The sequence below is a fragment of the Bombina bombina genome, chromosome 2, assembly GCF_027579735.1.
Source record: "Bombina bombina isolate aBomBom1 chromosome 2, aBomBom1.pri, whole genome shotgun sequence".
In the NCBI taxonomy this organism is placed as follows: Eukaryota; Metazoa; Chordata; class Amphibia; order Anura; family Bombinatoridae; genus Bombina; species Bombina bombina.
This window is the reverse complement of record NC_069500.1, coordinates 831444751-831466087: the sequence shown is the minus strand read 5'-3', so window position 1 is coordinate 831466087 and position 21337 is coordinate 831444751. Positions and strand designations below refer to the sequence as shown.

Sequence of the window (21337 nt, the reverse complement as noted above, 5' to 3'; positions counted from 1 at the left end):
AGAAGTCTTCCTGAAATCTTTAGTAGGTTCAACATAATATTTCAAAGCTCTTACAACATCCAAACAATGTAAAGATCTTTCAAGAGTATTCTTAGGATTAGGACACAAGGAAGGAGCAATAATTTCTCTACTAATGTTGTTAGAATTCACAACCTTAGGAAGAAATTTAAACGAAGTCCGCAAAACAGCCTTATCCTGATAGAAAATCAGAAAAGGAGACTCACAAGAGAGAGCAGACAATTCGGAAACTCTTCTAGCTGAAGAGATAGCCAAAAGAAACAAAACTTTCCTAGAAAGTATTTTAATATCCATAGAATGCATAGGCTCAAAAGGGGGACCCTGCAAAGCCTTCAAAACCAAATGAAGACAAATTTAACAACAGGCTTGATACGAACCAAAGTCTGAACAAAACAGTAAATATCAGGAAGTTTAGCAATCTTTCTATGAAATAAAACAGAAAGATCAGAGATCTGTCCCTTCAAGGTACTTGCAGACAAACCTTTATCCAAACCATCCTGAAGAAACTGTAAAATTCTAGGAATCCTAAAAGAATGCCAAGAGAATTTATGAGATGCCATGAAATATAGGTTTTCCAAACCCGACAATAAATCTTCCTTGAAACAGACTTACAAGTCTGTAGCATTGTATTAATCACTGAGTCAGAGAAACCTCTATGACTAAGTACTAAGCGTTCAATTTCCATACCTTCAAATTTAGCGATTTTAGATCCTGATGGAAAAACGGCCCTTGATACAGAAGGTCTGGCCTTAAAGAAAGTGGCCAAGGTTGGCAACTGGACATCCGGACAAGATCCGCATACCAAAACTGTGAGGCCATGCTGGTGCTATCAGAAACACATGCGAATGTTCCAATATGATCTTGGAGATCACCCTTAGAAGAAGAACTAGAGGTGGAAAAATGTAAGCAGGTTGGTAAAACCAAGGAACTGCTAACGCATCCACCATCTCCGCCTGAGGATCCCTGGACCTGGAAAGGTACCTGGGAAGCTTCTTGTTTAGATGGGAAGCCATCAGATCTATTTCGGAGAGACCTCACATCTGTACAATCTGACAAAATACATCTGGATGGAGAGACCATTCCCCTGGATATAAAGACTGACAACTGAGATAATCTGCTTTCCAATTGTCTACACCTGGAATATGTATTGCAGAAATTAGACAGGAGTTGGATTCCGCCCAAGAAAGTATTTGAGATACTTCTTTCATCGCTAAACGACTGCGAGTCCCCCCTTTGATGATTGACATATGCCACAGTTGTGATATTGTCTGTCTGAAAATGAATGAATGATTCTCTCTTTAATAGAGGCCAAGCCTGAAGACCCCTGAAAATAGCATGGAGTTCTAAAATATTGATTGGTAACTTCGCCTCTTGAGGATTCCAAACTCCTTGTGCTGTCAGAGAACCCCAGACAGCTCCCCAACTTGTGAGACTTGCATCTGTTGAAATCACAGCCCAGGACGAACAAAAGAGGCCCCTTGAAGAATCTGATGATGGTCCAACCACCAGGACAGAGAGAGTTGGATGTTGGGATTTAAGTATATCAACTGTGATATCCGAGTATAATCCCTGCACCATTGATTCAGCATGCAAAGCTGCAGAGGTCTCATATGAAAACGAGCAAAGTGGATCGAGTCCGATGCTGCATTCATGAGACCTAAAATTTCCATGCACATAGCCACTGAAGGGAATGATCGAGACTGAAAGTTTCGACAGGCAGAAACCAATTTCATTCATCTCTTGTCTGTTAAGGACAGAGTCATGGACACTGAATCTATCTGGAAGCCTAAAAAGGTGACCCTTGTCTGAGGAATCAAGGAACTCTTTAGTAAATTGATCCTCCAACCCACGTTTTTGAAGAAACAACACAAGTTGATTTGTGTGAGATTCTGCTAAATGAAAAGATGAAGCCAGTGCCAAGATATCGTCCAAATAAGGAAACGCTGCAATACCCTGCTCTCTGATTACAGATAGAAGGGCACCGAGAACCTTCGAAAATATTCTTGGAGCTGTTGCTAGGCCAAATGGAAGAGCAACATATTGGTAATGCTTGTCTAGAAAAGAGAATCTCAGAAACCAATAGTGGTCTGGATAAATCGGAATTTGAAGATAAGCATCCTGTAAGTCTATTGAGGACATGTAATGACCTTGCTGAACAAAAGACAGAGTAGTCCTTATAGTCACCATCTTGAAAGTTAGGACCCTTACAAATTAATTCAAAAACTTCAGATCCAAAACTGGTCTGAAGGCATCTTCTTTCTTCGGGACAATGAATAGATTTGAATAAAAACCCAGACCTTGTTCCAGAAGTGGAACTGGTACAATTACCCCTGAAAGCTCTAGATCTGGAACACACTTCAGAAAGGCCTGAGCTTTCACAGGATTGTTGTGGACGTGAAAGAGAAAAATCTCACAGGAGGTCTTATTCTGAAACCTATTCGATACCCCTGAGAGACAATATTCTGAATCCAATTATTCTGAACGGAACCTGGCCAAACGTCTTGAAATAACTTCAATCTGCCCCCTACCAGCAGAACTGGATTGAGGGTCCCATCTTCATGCAGTCTTGGGGACTGGCTTTGGTTTCTTATAAGGCTTGAATTTATTCCAACTCGAGGATGGCTTCCAATTGGAGCCAGAGTCCTTAGGGGAAGGAATGGTTTTCTGTTCTCTATTCTGACGATTTCTGAATTTGCCCTTAGACTTTTTATCTTGAGGCAAAAAAACTCCCTTCCCCCCAGTAATAGTGGAAATAATAGAATCCAACTGGGAACCAAAGAAATTATTACCCTGGAATGATAGAGATAGTAACCTAGATTTAGATACCATGTCAGCATTCCATGATTTGAGCCATAAAGCTCTTATAGATAAAATAGCCAAAGACATAGATTTAACATTAATCTTGATGATATCAAAAACAGCATCACAGATAAAATGATTAGCATGTTGAAGCAAACAAACAATGCTATGCAAATCAGAGTAATTGTGCTAAGCTTTCCAACCAAAACGTTGATGCAGCCGCAACATCAGCCATAGAAATGGCAGGTCTGAGAATATAGCCAGAATGCAAATAAGCTTTCCTTAGATAAGATTCAATCTTCCTATCTAAAGGATCCTTAAAAGAAGTACTATCTTCCATAGGAATAGTAGTACGTTTAGCAAGAGTAGAAATAGCCCCATCAACCTTAGGGACTTTTTCCCAAAACTCTAATTTAGCCACTGGCAAAGGATACAACTTTTTAAACCTTGCAGAAGGAACAAAAGAAGTACCAGGCTTAGACCATTCCTTAGCAATCACATCAGAAATAGCATCAGGAACAGGAAAAACCTCAGGAGTAGTCACTGGAGGTTTATAGACAGAATTTAAACGTTTACTGGATTTATTATCAAGAAGACCAGACTCCTCAATATCCAAAGTTATCAACACTTCTTTTAACAAAGAACTAATATACTCAATCTTAAAAAGATAAGATGATTTATCAGTGTCAATGTCTGAAGTAGGATCTCCTGAATCAGAGAGATCCTCATCAGAGGAGGATATATCAGTATGTTGCAAGTCATTACAAATGTTATCAGTATTATGAGAAGTTTTAAAAGACCTTTTACATTTATTTGAAGGTGGTATAGCAGCCATAGCCTTCTGTATCGCATCAGCAATATAATTTTTCATATCAACAGGGATATCATGTACTGTATATGTTAAAGGAACAACAGATACTGTACTAGCACTAATAGAAACCTTTTCTGCATGCAAAAGCGTATCATGACAACTGTTACATACTACAGCTGGAGATATAATCTCCACTAGCTTACAACAGATACACTTAGCTTTGGTAGAACTGTGTTCAGGCAGCATGGTTCCTACAGCATCTTATGAGATAGGATCAAATTAAGACATCTTGTAAAATGTAAAAGAAAAAAGAAAATAAATATCTTATTTCCACATATAGAAGTTTCAGGAATGGGACAAATGCAAATGCTAAAATTGGCAAAAAAAAAAGCAAATAGCATAGCCCTCTGAGCATAAAGAAGGCAAGGAGCATATAGGAAGTGAGGTAAAAAAACCAAAACATTTTTTTTGGCGCCAAGTATGACGCACAATGCAAAAGGAAGTTGAGACATTTTTTGGCACCAACAACATCCGGAAATGACGCAACTCGCGTCATAACAAACACAATTTCGCGCCAAACAACCTAGCGTCAACTAAGACGCAGGAAATTAGGAACTTGCGTCATTACAGATGCACATTTGCGACAAACAAAAAATTCTCGTGCCAAGAATGACGCAATAAATAACAGCATTTTGTGCCCTTGTGAGCCTAATTTGCCCGCAAGTTTTTTAAAGAAAAAACAATTCAAATGAAAAAAAGACTATACCCCAGGTAAGACAAACTTCCTAAAACATGATTCCCATAACGAAACTGCCAGACTGCAAAGGGAAATACACATAGACCTGACTCATGGCAAATATAAGTAAAATACATATTTTTAAAACTTTATACATAAATGGCCAAACCATAGCTGAGAGTGTCTTAAATAATTATACATACTTACCGAAAGACACCCATCCACATATAGCAGCTAGCCAAACCAGTACTGAAAGATATCAGCAGAGGTAATGGTATATAAGAGTATACCGTCGATCTGAAAAGGGAGGTAGGAGATGAATCCCTATGACCGATAAAAGAGAACCCTTGAAAAGATTTCCCGCGAGGGAAACCATAAAATCAAATAGGCGATACTCACATCCCTCTGACAAACAATGTACTCTGTGAGGAATTGGGCTTCAGAATGCTTAGAAGCGCTTATCGCAGAATAAATGTTAAAAAATAAGCACAAACTTATTTCACCACCTCCATAGGAGGCAAAGTTTGTAAAACTGAGTTGTGGGTGTGGTGGGAGGTGTATTTATAGGCATTTTGAGGTTTGAGAAACTTTGCCCCTCCTGGTAGGATTGTATATCCTATACGTCACTAGCTCATGGACTCTTGCCAATTAAATGAAAGAAATAAAGGTTCTATTTTTTGTTTAAACTGAGTTATAACAAAAATGCTAAAAATTCTCTTGTACTTTGGGCAAGGTTTTCTCTGAATTCCCAGTAGCAAAGGGGTAAAAAAACTTACCTGTAATTAATAGCAGCAAAAGAAGGCAGGATCATTAATTGCATAAACAGTTTAGCACTGGACTACTCTACAATAGAAAACACCTGCAAATGTTTTTGAAACATGTTTGTACTCAGCAGTGGCATCACTAGGATTGGTGTCACCCAGCGCTGTAAGTTATGGTGTCACCTCCCCCCCCCCATAAAGCAGACACACACAAAAACACAGGCACACACACATACAAACACTCAGACACACTTAAAAACACACTCCGAGGCACACACAAACACTCGGAAACACACTCAGACACACACACAAAAACACTCTGACACACACACAAAAAAACACTGAGACACACACACACAAAAACACTGAGACACACACACACAAAAAACTCAGACACGCACACAAAAAAACTGAGACACACACACATACAAAATATGTAAACTGCACTGCATTAATTATAAAGCTCATGCCTAGAGCTGCTCCCTGGCTCAGCAGAGCATCAAATGAAAGATAAACAGAGCACTCTAAAATAAATCACTGAAGAAAAGGTTTAGGCGCGCAAACTATGAAAATTCTGCTCTTTGACTCTGTTCCAAGTCTGTCAGTGCACAGCCCCGGGCCGTGTGCCTACCGCTTCTTATGGCCAATCACCTCTGCACTCTGCCCACCCCCAGACCCCCGCCCGCCCTCCCCTCCTACCTCTTCAGTGTGCACTTAGTGTACCGTGACCGTACCGGTTTGATGGGCATCATACGTGCCTCCTTCGCTTTAGAGACAGTGTCAGACAGTCATGCGGTCAGGTGCCAGGCATCCCCCTCACGATTTCCCAGTTCCCGTTTAGAGAGACAGCACAGCAGTGAGTGACTCCACTGCTCCACATGTCACTGAGCAGTGAGCACAGATAGACAGGCAGGTTTAGGCTAGCAGCGCAGCTTCGCAAGCCCCACGGCACGCCCACAACATTCATAGTGAAATTGGGCAGGTGAGGAGCAAAGTACAAACAAGCAAAAGCAGCTGGGAAAACTATTTGTTGAAATTGCAGCGCTGGCTCAAGGTGCAAAAAAATTAACGCCTAATTTAGAGTTCTGCGGCCAAAGGGGTGCGTAGCTAACGCTGGCTTTTTTCTGGCCGCACCTTTTAAATACCGCTGGTATTGAGAGTTCACAGAATGGCTGCGTTAGGCTCCAAAAAAGGAGCGTAGAGCATATTTTAACGCAGACCTTCAACTCTCGATACCGCAGCGGTGCTTACCGGACGCGGCGCAGCTTCAAAAACGTGCTCGTGCACGATTCCCCATAGAAAAACAATGGGGCTGTTTGAGCTGAAAAAAAACCTAACACCTGCAAAAAAGCCGCGTTCAGCTCCTAACGCAGCCCCATTGTTTGCTATGGGGAAACACGTCCTACGTCTGCACCTAACACTCTAACATGTACCTCGAGGTCTAAACACCCCTACATTACACTTATTAACCCCTATTACTGCCGCCCCAGCTATCGCTGGACCCCTGCATATTATTATTAACCCCTAATCTGCCGCTCTGTAAACCGCCGCTACTTATATTATCCCTATGTACCCCTAATCTGCTGTCCCTAACACCGCCGACCCCTTATTATATTTATTAACCCCTAATCTGCCCCCAACAACGTTTGCCTCCACCTGCTACACTTTTTAACCCCTAATCTGCCGAGCGGGACCGCACCGCTATTATAATAAAGCTATTAACCCCTAATCCGCCACACTAACCCTATAATAAATTAGTATTAAACCCTAATTTGCCCTCCCTAACATCGCCGACACCTAACTTCAAACATTACCCCTAATCTGGCCGACTGGAGCTCACCGCTATTCTAATAATTATTAACCCCTAAAGCTAAGTCTAAACCTAATTCTAACACCCCCCTAAGTTAAATATAATTTTAAATCTAACGAAATAAATTAACTCTTAATAAATAAATTATTCCTATTTAAAGCTAAATACTTACTGTAAAATAAATCCTAATATAGCTACAATATAAATTATAATTATATTGTAGCTATATTAGGATTTATTTTACAGTAACTTTGTATTTATTTTAACCAGGTACAATAGCTATTAAATAGTTAATAACTATTTAATAGGCTAAATAGTTAAAATAATTACAAAATTACCTGTAAAATAAATCCTAACCTAAGTTACAATTAAACCTAACACTACACTATCAATAAATTAATTAAATAAAATACCTACAATTACCTACAATTAAACCTAACACTACACTATCAATACATTAATTAAATTACAATATCTACAAATAAATACAATGAAATAAAACTAACTAAAGTACAAAAAATAAAAAAGAACTAAGTTACAAAAAATAAAAAAATATTACAAACAGTCAGGAAAAATATTACAACAATTTAAACTAATTACACCTACTCTAAGCCCCCTAATAAAATAACAAAGGACCCCCAATTTAAAAAAAAATGTCTTCCAATTTCCCATCAAAATAAAGTGTACATTTCCTTTTTAAAAATAGAAAAATATAACCATCTTTTTTTTTTATTAAAACAACTGTCACAATGCAGTTATAAGGGGTTAAAGTTAGGAGATGTGGGGGGTTAGAAAAAAAAGACAGCACGAATAGTGCCTTTACATTGCGTCTAATGGGACTGTGTTATCACTGTTATAGACATGTGGCGTTTCGATTAGTTTCCGAAATGAAATTCGCCCAAATTTGTTAAATTCAGAGGTTCGGATTGATTCAAATTTCCGAATTACGGTAGTACCGAATCTACCGAATAAATCCAAATTAGTTGATTTATTCGTTACATTCGGATGGGGCTATGGGTTACACCTAATAGTACAGTACATAATACTAGTCTAATCACACAGCACATTCCACCTAACACATACCAAAATTCTGAATTTCCTAATCGAACTGAACCAAATCCAGCCGAATTTATTCAAATCCGAAACGAATCCGAAACAAATTCATTCAAATTTTTCCGGAATTCGAATTGATCTGAACCGAAATTCGAAAACATCCGAGATTGAACCGAACCGAAACAAATTTTTCGGCCATGCACAAGTCTTAGGGTTATAAATATATGTATATGCTTATATACATATTTAATGTTTAATTGTGTTTATGTATATACAATATAAACGCATAAATATATATGTATATATTCAAGATACATACAGTATATATTTAAAGTTGCTGCCCAATGCTTACCCCCTTCATTGTGCTAGTTCTGTTCTGTTGCCATGTCTATCAGAACAAGGCTACCATTGGAGCCTATGAAGCGTTCTCCTCCTGAGGCGCTAAAGCTTCTATGCATTACGAATGTGAGGTTGCGTACCCATTGTGCTCAACTTGTAATACCGATCGCACATTTGCGTTCGCTGGTATTACTGAGTGGAGCTCAAATTCGAGCTTGCAAAAGTGCAATTTTGCGCTCCACTCGTAGTTACCTCCAGAGCAGCACTGCACTATTGGGAGCTAGCTATAATACATCTGGGGAGTCAATGCCAAAAGCAATCAGTAGATTGTTGGGAGAGCAATACCAGCAGCCAATATTGATAATACAACTTCAGTTTACATGAAGTTATGGTATACACAATGCTTATGGAAAGCATTTTTGAGGATGGAACAACAATTTAGGAGGTGGGGTTATGGGGTGGAGCATAGGTGGAGTCATGTCAGGAGCGGGGGGGCATCAATTATTAAAGGGACATTCCATCAAAATTTAAATGCACATAGATTTATTACATATTTGAATAGAAACATATTTGCAATATACATGTATTAGCAAAAATGCTTCTAGTAAAAGTTATCCCTGTTTTAGGTGTTAACATTTTTCTCTGCACGTGCATGTGAAGCATAGCTAGATATCGTCACTGCACCCACATATTAATAATGTAGCTGCTCAGTCATCAGTGGGGCGTTGTATCAATGTCAGCAATTAACAAATTGAGTCATTACCAGATGATACAAGCGCCTTAGGGCTCTCTGAGCAAGTGCTGGTGTTTGTAAAATGCTGGTGCACGGTGCATACTTAAATACACTTTTGAAACTGCTTATAGCTTTTATAGAAGCATTTTTGCTAATGCATGTATATTACAAAATTGCTTCTGTTCAAAACCGAAATGCACCCATGTAGTTTCCAATTTTGGCTGGAAAATCACTTTAAGGCAGTAACCGAAATGCGTTAGATGTGTTTTATCAGGCTATACAGGTTTTTAAGAACCTAAAAAATGTTTAATTGTAAGGGAGTAGTGTGAATTTCTACTCTAATAAAGGCTGTGGGTGTGTCTAGGTGTGGGTTGTGGGCATGCCTAAGGTGAGTTGGGGCGTGCCTGGGGGTGGGTTGTGGGCGTGCCTGGGGTCGGGTTGTGGGGCGCGTCTCAGACTGTCAATTAAAATCCAGACAATGAACAGCTATGACCTGGTAGTAGGCACAAACCTCTCAACCCATGACAATCCTGCATCAGTGGCATCTCTAGAAATTACTTGTGGGGGGGGCACTCCAAGGGGGCCCACCTATGTTTTATGGGTGGGACTATGACAGGAGAATCAGGGTTTGGTGTCTCATGGGCAGGAACATCCTTGCCATAGGAGAGACTGGGTATGGCATGGGTGGGATGCTAGACGGCCTGGGCAGAGTGATGATGGGAAAATAATAGATAACTACAGATGGGAAGAGGCCCATGATGCCACTAATCCCACAGGCAGTTGGGAGGCACGTGCATGTTGTGCATCACACACCTATGGCCTCAGCTAAACAACATCTATACACATCCCCATTTATCCTTAAAAATGAAATCAGCTCAATAGATTACACTTTATTTAGAAAAAAAAAATCCAAACCTACTGAAGCCTGAGCCAGATGAATATCAAAAGACTGCAAAGTTTTATAATAAATACTATTATGAATGTTGCATGTACACAGTGTTTTAGTAATATCAGGGCATTTTCGTATTTTAAACAAATTCATGTATTACATTTCTTCCCAAAATAGTTTACCTAAATTCAATAAAACCTGTTTGGTGAAAATATCTTAAAGGGTAAAAGTTGCCACATCACAACTTGAATATTATTTATTGTGCATTAAAGGGACATTAAACCCACAACAATGATTTCATTAGTCAGATAGAGCATACCATTTTTAACAACTTTCCTAGTACTTCTATTATCTAATTTGTTTAATTCTCTTGGGTATTCTTTGTTAAAGAAGCAGCAATGCACTACTGGGATCTAGCTGACCACATCAGATGAGCCAATGATGTTATATAGGGTGCAGCCACCATCAGCAGGCTAGCTCCCAGTAGTGCACTGCTGCTTCTGAGCCTACCTAGGTAACTAGGTATGCTTTTTAACAAAGGGATGCCTAGAGAATTAAGCAAATGTGACTATAGAAGTAAATTGGGATAGTTTGTTTAAAATTGCATGCTCTATCTGAATCGTTAATAGGACAGTCTACTTGAAATTTTGTAATGCTTAAAAAGATAGATAATCCCTTTTTATTACCCATTCCCCAGTTTTGCATAACCAACACTGTTATATAAATACACCTTTTACCTCTGAGATTACCTTGAATCTAAGCCTCTGGCAGACTGCCCCCTTATCTCAGTTCTTTTTGAAAGACTTGCATTTTAGCCAATTAGTGCTGACTCATAAATAACTCCACGGGAGGTGCGCACAATGTTTATCTAGTAAGGCACACATGAACTAGCACAGACTAACTGTGAAAAACTGTCAAAATGCTCTGAGATAAGAGATGGGCCTTCAACGGCTTAGATATCAGTTTGAGCCTACCTAGGTTTAGCTTTTAACAAATAATAGCAAGAGAACAAAGCAAATTTGATGATAAAAGTAAATTGGAGAGTTGTTTAAAATTGCCTGCCCTATCTGAATCATGAAAGTTTAATATTGACTTGAACATCCCCAAATGCCTTCAAACCCACACAGGGAAATAGAAAAAAAAATAAGAACAAGACAATCTTCTCAGCTTTGAAACTGCGAGACATGACCGTGAGATACGTCCAAGGCTGGATTGGCCTATCAGGATACCAGGATATTTCCCATTGGGGCCGCAGCAGCTGGGACTGGCCAGCTACAGTTTTAAGAGGTGATGCTACTGGTGCATCAGCAGCCCTCTGAGCTATAAGTATTAAGGTCACAAAGTATTTCCTATGTCCACACTGTGAGACAGACTGACAGAGTGACTGTTTTGAGCATCTTTTCCAAATCACACTATGGATAATCACTTTCACGGAAAAGGAGTCAAGAGTGAAATTGGGTTGTAGGATGCCTTTATAACAAACAAAACTGGCATTTTCTGTTATTACAAACTAATATAATTTAATTCTGAAGAAAAAAAATCCCAACCTCACCCCAATATTAGCAGGGGATACCGTTCTTTCAATTAGATTCTGTCCAAAATATTCCTAAATTTAAATTTCTTTAACCCCTTAATGACCGGACCATTTTTCAATTTTCTTACCCTTAATGACAATGGCTATTTTTACATTTCTGTGGGTGTTTGTGTTCAGGCTGTAATTTTCCTCTTACTCATTTACTGGTACCCACACATATTATATACCGTTTTTCTCGCCATTAAATGGGACTTTCTAAATATACCATTATTTTCATTATATCTTATAATTTACTGATAAAATTTTTTATAAAATATGAGGAAAAAATGGAAAAAACACACTTTTCTAACTTTGACCCCCAAAATCTGTTACACATCTACAACCACTAAAAAACACCCATCTAAATAGTTTCTAAATTTTGTCCTGAGTTTAGAAATACCCAATGTTTACATGTTTCTTTGCTTTTTTGTAAGTTATAGGGCCATAAATACAAGTTAGCACTTCGCTATTTCCAAACCACTTTTTTTCAAAATTAGCGCTAGTTACATTAGAACACTGATATCTGTAAGGAATACCTGAATATCCATTGACATGCATATATTTTTTTTTAGAAGACATCCCAAAGTATTGATCGAGGCCCATTTTGGTATATTTCATGCCACCGTTTTCACCGCCAAATGCGATCAAATTAAAAAAAAATGTTCACTTTTTCACACATTTTGTCACAAACTTTAGGTTTCCCACTGAAATTATTTACAAACAGCTTCTGCAATTATGGCACAAATGGTTGTAAATGCTTCTCTGGGATCGGCCTTTGTTCAGAAATAGCAGACTTATATGGCTGTGGGGTTGCTTTTTGGTAATTAGAAGGCCGCTAGAATGCCGCTGGCGCACCACACTTGTTGTATGCCCAGCAGTGAAGGGGTTAATTAGGGAGCATGTAGGGAGCTTGTAGGGTTAATTTTAGCTTTAGTTTAGTGTAGTAGACAACTCCAAGTATTGATCTAGGCCAATTTTGGTATATTTCATGCCACCATTTCACCGCCAAATGCGAGCAAATAAAAAAAACCTTTAAATTTTTCACAATTTTAGGGTTTCTCACTGAAATTATTTACAAACAGTTGTGCATTATGGCACAAATGGTTGTAAAAGCTTCTCTGGGTTCCCTTTGTTCAGAAATAGCAGACATATATGGCTTTTGGCGTTGCTTTTTGTTAATTAGAAGGCCGCTAAAATGCTGCTGCGCACAACACGTGAATTATGCCCAGCAGTGAAGGCCGTTAATTAGGTAGCTTGTAGGGCGCTGGCAGGGTTAATTTTAGCTTTAGTGTAGAGACCAGCCTCCCACCTGACACATCCCACCCCCTGATCCCTCCCAAACAGCTCTCTTCCCTCCCCCACCCCCCAAATGTCCCCGCCAACTTAAGTACAGGCAGAAAGTCTGCCAGTACTAAAAAAAAGGAGTTTTTTTTATTTTATTTTATAAAAAAATGTATTCTGCTGTAATGGAGCCCTGCTTTAGCCCCCAACCTCCCTGATCCCCCACCAAACAGCTCTATAACCCTCCCTGCTACTTAATTGCCGCCATATTGGGTACTGGCAGCTGTCTGCCAGTACCCAATTTTCCCCCAAAAATATTTTTAAATTTTGCCCCCAAAAATATTTATAAACTTTTCTGTAGTGTAGCAGCCCCCCCCCCTCAATACCCCCAACCCCCCCCCCCAGATCCTTTTATATATATATTTTTTTTTTTTATTTTTTGAACTTTTTTTTTTTAATTAGGTGTCAGTGGCTAATATGTGCGCGCGCCCCACGTGCACTGCGCGCGCCCGCACGCTGCCGGCTCTTTGCTTCCCCCCGGAACACTCTGCACCATTGATACCGGTGCAGAGAGGGCCACAGAGTGGCCCTCTCTGCATCGGAGGCTTGTTAAAAGGTATTGCAGGATGCCTCCATATCGAGGCATCACTGCAATACCCTGAGAGCTGCTGGAAGCAAGCAGGATCGCTTCCAGCACTCTCTTAAACAACTGACGTACCAGGGTACGTCCATTGTCACTAACATGCTAGTTTTTGCAGGACGTACCTGGTACGTCAGTTGTCATTAAGGGGTTAAAAATGTTTTTCCAATATAATATCTTAAAGGGACAGTCAACACCAGAATTTTTGTTGTTTTAAAATATAGCTAATCCCTTAATTACCCATTCCCCAGTTTTGCATAACCCACACAATTATATTAATACACATGTTACCTCTGTAATTACCTTGTATCTAAGCATCTGCAGACTGCCCCCTTATTTCGGTTCTTTTGACAGACTTGCATTTTAGCCAATCAGTGCTCACTCCTCTGTATATTCACGTGCATGAGCTCAATTTTATCTATATGAAACACATGAACAAACCCCCTCTAGTGGTCAAAATGCATTCAGCTTAGAGGTTGCCTTCAAGGTCTACGAAATTAGCATATGAACCTCCTAGGTTTAGCATTCAACTAAGAATACAAAGAGAACAATGCAAAATTGATTATAAAAGTAACTTAGAAAGTTGTTTAAAATTAAATGCCCTATTTGAATCATAAAAGTTTTTTTGGACTTGACTGTCCATTTAAAGTTTCTCCTGAGGGACATTGTATTCATGTTTAATTTGTTAAACCTTATAATTCATTATTTCTTTCATGTAATTAGCAAGAGTCCATGAGCTAGTGACGTATGGGATATACATTCCTACCAGGAGGGGCAAAGTTTCCCAAACCTCAAAAATGCCTATAAATACACCCCTCACCACACCCACAATTCAGTTTTACAAACTTTGCCTCCGATGGAGGTGGTGAAGTAAGTTTGTGCTAGATTCTACGTTGAATATGCGCTCCGCAGCAAGTTGGAGCCCGGTTTTCCTCTCAGCGTGCAGTGAATGTCAGAGGGATGTGAGGAGAGTATTGCCTATTTGAATGCAGTGATCTCCTTCTAAGGGGTCTATTTCATAGGTTCTCTGTTATCGGTCGTAGAGATTCATCTCTTACCTCCCTTTTCAGATCGACGATATACTCTTATATATACAATTACATCTGCTGATTCTCGTTTTCAGTACTTTGGCTATCTACGATATGTAGATGAGTGTCCTGGGGTAAGTAAGTCTTATTTTCTGTGACACTCCTAGCTATGGTTGGGCACTTTGTTTATAAAGTTCTAAATATATGTATTCAAACATTTTTTTGCCTTGACTCAGAATGTTCAACTTTCCTTATTTTCAGACAGTCAGTTTTCATATTTGGGGGATAATGCTTTTAACATTTTTCTTACCTTAAAATTTGACTTGTTCCCTGTGGGGCTGTTAGGCTCGCGTGGGGCTGAAAATGCTTCATTTATTGCGTCATTCTTGGACTTTTTTGGCGCAAAAATTCTATTTTCCGTTTCCGGCGTCATAACGTGTCGCCGGAAGTTGCGTCATTTTGCGCCAAAAATGTCGGCGTTCCGATGTGGCGTCATTTTTGGCGCCAAAAAGCATTTAGGGCGCCAAATAATGTGGGCGTCTTATTTGGCGCGAAAAAATATGGGGCGTCACTTTTGTCTCCACATTATTTAAGTCCTCATTTTTTATTGCTTCTGGTTGCTAGAAGCTTGTTCTTTGGCATTTTTTTCCCATTCCTGAAACTGTCATTAAGGAATTTGATCAATTGTTGCTTTATATATATGTTGTTTTTTCTCTTACATATTGCAAGATGTCTCACGTTGCATCTGAGTCAGAAGATACTACAGGAAAATCGCTGTCAAGTGCTGAATCTACCAAAGCTAAGTGTATCTGCTGTAAACTTTTGGTAGCTATTCCTCCAGCTGTTGTTTGTATTGATTGTCATGACAAACTTGTTAAAGCAGATAATATTTCCTTTAGTAAAGTACCATTGCCTGTTTGCAGTTCCTTCAACATCTAAGGTGCAGAATGTTCCTGATAATATAAGAGATTTTGTTTCTGAATCCATAAAGAAGGCTATGTCTGTTATTTTCTCCTTCTAGTAAACGTAAAAAATCTTTTAAAACTTCTCTCCCTACAGATGAATTTTTAACTGAACATCATTCATCTGATTCTGATGATTCCTCTGGTTCAGAGGATTCTGTCTCAGAGGTTTGATGCTGATAAATCTTCATATTTATTTAAAATGGAATTTATTCGTTCTTTACTTAAAGAAGTCCTAATTGCTTTAGAAATAGAGGATTCTGGTCCTCTTGATACTAAATCTAAACGTTTAAATAAGGTTTTTAAATCTCCTGTAGTTATTCCAGAAGTTTTTCCTGTTCCTGATGCTATTTCTGCAGTAAGTTTCCAAAGAATGGGGATAATTTGGGTAATTCATTTACTCCTTCTAACGTTTTAAAGCAATTATATCCTGTGCCGTCTGACAGATTAGAATTTTGGGAACAAGATCCCTAAAGTTGATGGGGCTATTTCTACCCTTGCTAAACGTACTACTATTCCTACGTCAGATGGTACTTCGTTTAAGGATCCTCTAGATAGGAAAATTGAGTCCTTTCTAAGAAAAGCTTATCTGTGTTCAGGTAATCTTCTTAGACCTGCTATATCTTTGGCTGATGTTTGCTGCGGCTTCAACTTTTTGGTTTGGAAACTTTAGCGCAACAAGTAACACATCGTGATTCTCATGATATTATTCTTCTTCTTCAACATGCTAATAATTTTATCTGTGATGCCATTTTTGATATTATCAGAGTTGATGTCAGGTTTATGTCTCTAGCTATTTTAGCTAGAAGAGCTTTATGGCTTAAAACTTGGAATGCTGATATGGCTTCTAAATCAACTTTACTTTCCATTTCTTTCCAGGGTAACAAATTATTTGGTTCTCAGTTGGATTCCATTATTTCAACTGTTACTGGTGGGAAAGGAACTTTTTTACCACAGGATAAAAAATCTAAAGGTAAAAACAGGGCTAATAATCGTTTTCGTTCCTTTCGTTTCAACAAAGAACAAAAGCCTGATCCTTCATCCTCAGGAGCAGTTTCAGTTTGGAGACCATCTCCAGTTTGGAATAAATCCAAGCCAGCTAGAAAGGCAAAGCCTGCTTCTAAGTCCACATGAAGGTGCGGCCCTCATTCCAGCTCAGCTGGGTAGGGGGGCAGGTTACGTTTTTTCAAGGAAATTTGGATCAATTCTGTTCACAATCTTTGGATTCAGAGCATTGTTTCAGAAGGGGTACAGAATTGGTTTCAAGTTGAGACCTCCTGCAAAGAGATTTTTTCTTTCCCGTGTCCCAGTAAATCCAGTAAAAGCTCAAGCATTTCTGAAATGTGTTTCAGATCTAGAGTTGACTGGAGTAATTATGCCAGTTCCAGTTCCGGAACAGGGGATGGGGTTTTATTCAAATCTCTTCATTGTACCAAAGGAAGGAGAATTCTTTCAGACCAGTTCTGGATCTAAAAAATTTGAATCGTTATGTAAGGATACCAACATTCAAGATGGTAACTGTAAGGACTATCTTACCTTTTGTTCAGCAAGGGAATTGTATGTCCACAATAGATTTACAGGATGCATATCTGCATATTCCGATTCATCCAGATCATTATCAGTTCCTGAGATTCTCGTTTCTGGACAAGCATTACCAGTTTGTGGCTCTGCCGTTTGGCCTAGCTACAGCTCCAAGAATTTTTACAAAGGTTCTCGGTGCCCTTTTGTCTGTAATCAGAGAACAGGGGTATTGTTGGTATTTCCTTATTTGGACGATATCTTGGTACTTGCTCAGTCTTTACATTTAGCAGAATCTCATACGAATCGACTTGTGTTGTTTCTTCAAGATCATGGTTGGAGGATCAATTTACCAAAAAGTTCTTTGATTCCTCAGACAAGGGTAACCTTTCTGGGTTTCCAGATGGATTCAGTGTCCATGACTCTGTCTTTAACAGACAAGAGACGTCTAAAGTTGATTTCAGCTTGTCGAAACCTTCAGTCACAATCATTCCCTTCGGTAGCCTTATGCATGGAAATTCTAGGTCTTATGACTGCTGCATCGGACGCGATCCCCTTTGCTCGTTTCACATGCGACCCTCTTCAGCTCTGTATGCTGAAGCAATGGTGCAAGGATTACACGAAGATAATCTCAATTAATATCTTTAAAAACCGATTGTTCGACACTCTCTAACATGGTGGACAGATCACCATCGTTTAATTCAGGGGGCTTCTTTTGTGCTTCCGACCTGGACTGTAATTTCAACAGATGCAAGTCTCACAGGTTGGGGAGCTGTGTGGGGATCTCTGACGGCACAAGAGTTTGGGAATCTCAGGAGGTGAGATTACCGATCAATATTTTGGAACTCCGTGCAATTTTCAGAGCTCTTCAGTTTTGGGCCTCTGCTGAAGAGAGAATCGTTCATTTGTTTTTCAGACAGACAATGTCACAACTGTGGCACACATCAATCATCAAGGAGGGACTCACAGTCCTCTGGCTATGAAAGAAGTATCTCGAATTTTGGTTTGGGCGGAATCCAGCTCCTGTCTAATCTCTGCGGTTCATATCCCAGGTGTAGACAATTGGGAAGCGGATTATCTCAGTCGCCAAACGTTGCATCCGGGCGAATGGTCTCTTCACCCAGAGGTATTTCTTCAGATTGTTCAAATGTGGGAACTTCCAGAAATAGATCTGATGGCGTCCCATCTAAACAAGAAACTCCCAGGTATCTGTCCAGATCCCGGGATCCTCAGGCGGAGGCAGTGGATGCATTATCACTTCCTTGGAAGTATCATCCTGCCTATATCTTTCCGCCTCTAGTTCTTCTTCCAAGAGTAATCTCCAAGATTCTGAAGGAATGCTCGTTTGTTCTGCTGGTAGCTCCGGCATGGCCTCAACGGTTTTGGTATGCGGATCTTGTTCCGGATGGCCTCTTGCCAACCGTGGACTCTTCCGTTAAGACCAGGACCTTCTGTCACAAGGTCCTTTTTTCCATCAGGATCTGAAATCCTTAAATTTAAAGGTATGTGAGATTGAACGCTTGATTCTTGGTCAAAGAGGTTTCCTCTGACTCTGTGATTAATACCTATGTTACAGGCTCGTAATCTGTATCTCGAGAGATATATTATAGAGTCTGGAAGACTTATATTTCTTGGTGTCTTTCTCATCATTTTTCCCTGGCATTCTTTTAGAATACCGAGAATTTTACAGTTCCTTCAGGATGGTTTAGATAAGGGTTTGTCCGCAAGTTCTTTGAAAGGACAAATCTCTGCTCTTTCTGTTCTTTTTCACAGAAAGATTGCTATTCTTTCTGATATTCATTGTTTTGTACAAGCTTTGGTTCGTATAAAACCCTGTCATTAAGTCAATTTCTCCTCCTTGGAGTTTGAATTTGGTTCTGGGAGCTCTTCAAGCTCCTCCGTTTGAACCTATGCATTCATTGGACATTAAATTACTTTCTTGGAAAGTTTTGTTCCTTTTGGCATCTCTTCTGCCAGAAGAGTTTTCTGAATTATCTGCTCTTTCTTGTGAGTCTCCTTTTCTGATTTTTCATCAGGATAAGGCGGTGTTGCGAACTTCTTTTGAATTTTTACCTAAAGTTGTGAATTCCAACAACATTAGTAGAGAAATTGTGGTTCCTTCATTATGTCCTAATCCTAAGAATTCTAAGGAGAAATCGTTGCATTCTTTGGATGTTGTTAGAGCTTTGAAATATTATGTTGAAGCTACGAAATCTTTTCGTAAGACTTCTAGTCTATTTGTTATCTTTTCTGGTTCTAGAAAAGGCCAGAAAGCTTCTGCCATTTCTTTGGCATCTTGGTTGAAATCTTTAATTCATCTTGCCTATGTTGAGTCGGGTAAAATTCCGCCTCAGAGGATTACAGCTCATTCTACTAGGTCAGTTTCTACTTCCTGGCGTTTAGGAATGAAGCTTCGGTTGACCAGATATGCAAAGCAGCGACTTGGTCCTCTTTGCATACTTTTACTAAATTCTACCATTTTGATGTATTTTTCTTCTTCTGAAGCAGTTTTTTGGTAGAAAAGTACTTCAGGCAGCGGTTTCAGTTTGAAATCTTCTGCTTATGTTTTTCGTTAAACTTTATTTTGGGTGTGGATTATTTTCAGCAGGAATTGGCTGTCTTTATTTTATCCCTCCCTCTCTAGTGACTCTTGTGTGGAAAGATCCACTTCTTGGGTAGTCCATTATCCCATACGTCACTAGCTCATGGACTCTTGCTAATTACATGAAAGAAAACATAATTTATGTAAGAACTTACCTGATAAATTCATTTCTTTCATATTAGCAAGAGTCCATGAGGCCCGCCCTTTTTTTGTGGTGGTTATGATTTTGTATAAAGCACAATTATTCCAATTCCTTATTTTATATGCTTTCGCACTTTTTTATCACCCCACTTCTTGGCTATTCGTTAAACTGAATTGTGGGTGTGGTGAGGGGTGTATTTATAGGCATTTTGAGGTTTGGGAAACTTTGCCCCTCCTGGTAGGAATGTATATCCCATACGTCACTAGCTCATGGACTCTTGCTAATATGAAAGAAATGAATTTATCAGGTAAGTTCTTACATAAATTATGTTTTTTCTGCTAAGGAAACCCACTTTTAGAGGTGTGTGTGCCTCTCTCTCCCACTATAGGTTTGTGAGTTCTTTGCCTCGGGATGCATGATGGGAAATTTGTGAAAGCAATGACACTTTAAATGGACATGAAACCTCAATTTTTTCTTTCCTGGTTTCGATATAGTGCACAACTTTTCCATTTTTTTCCTTTGCATTTTGCAAGAATGCTTTGGAAGCAGTGTTTTCACATAGGGTTGCCAGGTGTCCTGTATTCAGCTGACAGTCCAGTATTTTAGTAGGCTGTCCAGTAAAATCTTCACAAAAATACCAGAGTGTTAGCTAAATATAGAAGGTCTTCTAGTCCTAAATGCATTACAAATATATGGGGCAGAAAGAAGCGAGGGGCATTCAAGGGGGGTAAAATCATTTCTGTTTTTACCTGTGATAGTTAGAATAAAAATGGAAACCAAAGCGCCAAAAGAGGGCTGGGTCCTGAACAATGGGATTAAATCAATATTAATCTAGATTCATCAATAAAAATTAAATATTACACTTTATTTTCTTACAGGCATGGATCCATGTTACAAACAGACTGTTGACATATACATAAAAACAGTTAACATATATATAAAAACAATATAAAATTCTTATGGAATTCATGGCCGCAATTCTCTTACAGGTGACTAGTTTTGGACCTATATGTACTGGTGTCTCAGTTTCTTGTTTATGATCTCCTTATCTGAGTATCAACAAAAATCAACAAAAATCAATAGGAATAGCGCGCTGATAGATGTTTAGAAGTATCTATCGACAAAAGTATAAAAATAATAGAAATGGTGTAGATCAATATGCACTGATATCCCAGTGGCACTTCTAAGAGGTCTGTCTATCCTTGATAATAGGTGGTGATATGAAAAATATAATGTAAACTAGCGTGTTAATAAGTATTCAGAGGTGTCCAGAAAGAAAAAGAAAGAAATGCCTCAATTGTACTAAATAATGTGAGTGGTGCTTGTGTGAAAACAACGTGGATTTATGTGCTATGCTTCAAAATGAACACCTTCCTAGTGATGAGATTCCTTACTTGAGATAAGTATAATACTTCCTATAATAACACAGTTAACGAAAAAATAATAAAAATAGAATAGTTCCGGTACACTTCTTAATCAAGCTAACTTCATCAAAACAGATATAAAACATTAACTCTAGCAGGGTGAACACAATAGTGTGAAAATTGAAAAACAACGAAAAAATATAAAAAGCAAAAAAGATCGAAAATTGTGATTGTCACTAATATCAAAGTTCTCCAAAAACAGTGTTATAATCCAAAAT

The 21337-nt window shown here is 38.9% G+C and overlaps 1 protein-coding gene across 1 annotated transcript in view; it reads left to right on the top strand.

The window, feature by feature from the left end:
* LOC128648045 (complexin-4-like) overlaps positions 1–21337 on the top strand; it is a 56436-nt gene that overhangs the window by 20472 nt on the left and 14627 nt on the right. The gene's annotated exons all lie outside the window — the stretch shown is intronic.